Raw genomic sequence first — 3,374 nt, 5'->3', positions numbered from 1 at the left:
TCATCAGAGGAATCACTATGTATGGCAGCTATAGCCTTATGTAATGTATTTCTTAAATAATAAGACTTGAAAGTTGAAATTACTCCTTGATCCATGGGGCTGCAGAGTAGATGTGTGTTAACAAACATAAAAAGAACATTTATCTTATTGTACATCTCCATCAGAGCTCTTGGGTGACTAAATGCATTGTCAGTGAGTGGTAATATTTTGAAAGAATTTTTTTCCTGAGCAGTAGGTCTCAACAGTGGGCTTAAAATATTCAGTAAACCATGTTGTAGACAGATGTTCTTGTCATCCAGGCTTTGCTATTCCACTTATGGAGCACAGGCAGAGTAGATTTAGCATAATTCTTATGGGCCATAGGATTTTCAGAATGGCAAATGAGCACTGACTTCAACTTAAAGTCACCCGTTAGCCTCATTAGCGCCTCTAACAAGAGTCAGTCTGTGAAGCCAGCCTATGAAGACAGGCATTGACTTCTCTCTAGCCATGAAAGTCCTACATGGTGTGTTCCCCAATGTAAGACTGTTTCATTTACATTGAAAATCTGTTGTTTAGTAGATACCTTCATTGATTTTAGTATATGTGCTGCCGAAGCGAGCACGATACCTTCATTAATTATCTGAGCTAGATCTTCTGGGTAACTTGCTGCACATTTATAGCAGCACTTGCTGTTTCACCTTGCTTTTTTTTTTTTTTTGAGAGAGAGAAAGAGAGAAGGAGGGAACAGGGGAAGGGCAGAGGGACAGGGAGAGAGAGAATCTCATGGAGCCCGATGCAGGGCTTGATGTCACGACTCTGAGATCATGACCTGAGCCAAAAGCAAGAGTCAGACACTTAACCAACGGGGCCACCCAGACACCCCTCACCTTGCACTTTTATGTTATAGAGATGGCCTCTTTTCTTAAGCCTCATGAACCAACCTCTGCTAGTTTCAAACTTCTTCTGCAGCTTCCTCAGACTTCACAGAATTGAAGAGAGTTAGGACCTTGCTCTGGATTAGGCTTTGGTTTAAGGGGATGTTGTAGCTGGTGTGATCCTTTATCCAGAACACAAAATTTCCTCCATAAATCTGTTTCATTTTTTTTTGAAGATTTTATTTATTTATTTGAGATAGAGAGAATGAGAGAGAGCATGAGAGGGAAGAGGGTCAGAGGGAGAAACAGACTCCCTGCCGAGCAGGTAGCCCGATGCAGGACTCGATCCCGGGATTCCAGGATCATGACCTGAGCCGAAGGCAGTCGCTTAACCAACTGAGCCACCCAGGCGCCCAATCTGTTTCACTTTTTTATCATCTTTTGTGTGTTCATTGGAGTACAACTTTTAATTTCCTTCAAGAACTTTTCCTTTGCATTTCCAATTTGGCTAACTGGTGCAAGAGGCCTAGCTTTTGGCCTATCTTAGCTTTCGACATGCCTTCTTCATTAAGCTTGATCATTTCTAGCTTTTGGTTTAGAGTGAGACATGGGTGACTCTTCCTTTCACTTGAACACTTATGGCCATTGTAGGGTTATTGGCCTAATTTCATTATTGTGTCTCAGGGAATAGGGGGGCTTGAGGAGAGGAAAGAGATAGGGCAATGGCCAGCAGGTGAGGCAGTTAGAACACACACACATCTATCAATTAAATTCACCATCTTAATGTGTGTAGTTTTTGGTGACCCAAAACAATTACAATAGCAACATCAAAGATCACTGATCACAGATTACCATAACAAATATAATAATAATAATGATGAAAAAGTTTGAAATGTTTTGAGAATTACAAAAATGTGACACAGAGACAGGAAGTGAGCAAATGCTATTAAAAAATGGCACTGATAGACTTGCTAAATGCAGGATTGCCACAAATCTTCAATTTGTAAAAAATGTAGTATCGAGGGGTACCTGGCTAGCTCAGTTGGTAGAGCATATGACTCTTGATCTCAGGGCTGTGAGTTCAAGGCTCACATTGGGTGTGGAGACTACTTTAAAAGTTGAATTGCAATAATGAAGTGCAATAACAAAACTCTATAAAATGAGGTATGCCTGTGTTTGCTAATCTAGGAGGGATTACAGAATTGGAGCCTGAGGTTCTCCTGCTCTGAGGTTTTTAAGCAAAACCATACAGTACTGTGCTTTTCCTCCTGCCCTCCCTACTCTGGAAACAGAAACCACCGAGACCTCTACATCCATCTATAATAGCAAAGTAGCCACAGCAAGAGACATGAACAGGTATTTCTCTCCAAGAAGACATACAATGGCCAAGAGACACATGAAAAGATGCTCAACATCACTCAGCATCAGGGAAATACAAATAAAAACCACAATGAGATACCACCTCATACTGGTTAGAATGGCTAAAATTAATAACTCAGGAAACAACAGATGTTGGTGAGGATGTGGAGAAAGGGGAACCCTCTTACACTCTTGGTAGGAATGCAAACTGATGCAGCCACTCTGGAAAACAGTAGGGAGGTTCCTCAAGAAGTTAAAAATAGAGCTACCCTATGACCCAGCATTTGTACTACTAGGTATTTATCCAAAGGCTACAAGCATAATGGTTTGAAGGGGCACATGCACCCCAATGTTTATAGCGGCAATGTCCACAATAGCCAAACTATGGAAAGAGTCCAGATGTCCATGGAGAGATGAATGGCTAAAGAATATATATATATATCATATTTATATATATAATGAAATATTACTCAGCCATCAAAAAGAATGAAATCTTGCCATTTGCAACAATGTGGATGGAACTGGAGGGTATTATGCCAAGTAAAATAAGTCAGTCAGAGAAAGATGAATACCATTTGATTTCACTCATATATGGAACTTATGAAATAGAACAGATGAACACAGGGTAAGGGAAAGAAAAATAAGACAAAAAGAGAGGGAGGCAAATCATAAGAGACTCTTAACTACAGGAAACAAACTGAGAGCTGCTGGAGGGGCGCTGGTTGGGGGGATGGGTTAATTGGGTGATGGACATTAAGGAGAACACTTGATGGAATGAGCACTGGGTGTTGTATGCAACTGATGAATCACTAAATTCTACCTCTGAGACTAATAATACAGTATATGTTAATTAAGTTGAATTTAAATAAATAAAAAAAGTAGCCATAGGCTTTCAGTGTTAATGCTTCTAAACAATAAATCTGTTCTCAACCCCCACTCCTATTTTTATTTTCCATTTAAAAAAAGTGGCATATGTACAAATGGTTTTAGTTTTTTTTCACAATATTTCTGATTATTGGCCGAGTATACTTTAGAGAAGCTGGCTGTGTCACTGTAAGTGGAAAAAGATACAATTAAAAATAGAGATAATATCACTAGATGAAATTACATATTTAAGTAAGTGGAAAATATGACTCAGTTTACCAATATTATTTACAC

This window comes from Eumetopias jubatus, unplaced genomic scaffold (genome assembly GCF_037043125.1).
Source record: "Eumetopias jubatus isolate StellerSeaLion01/CBP00866 unplaced genomic scaffold, mEumJub1_p1.0 scaffold_14, whole genome shotgun sequence".
Taxonomy (NCBI): Eukaryota; Metazoa; Chordata; class Mammalia; order Carnivora; family Otariidae; genus Eumetopias; species Eumetopias jubatus.
Note: the sequence above shows the minus strand (reverse complement) of the source record.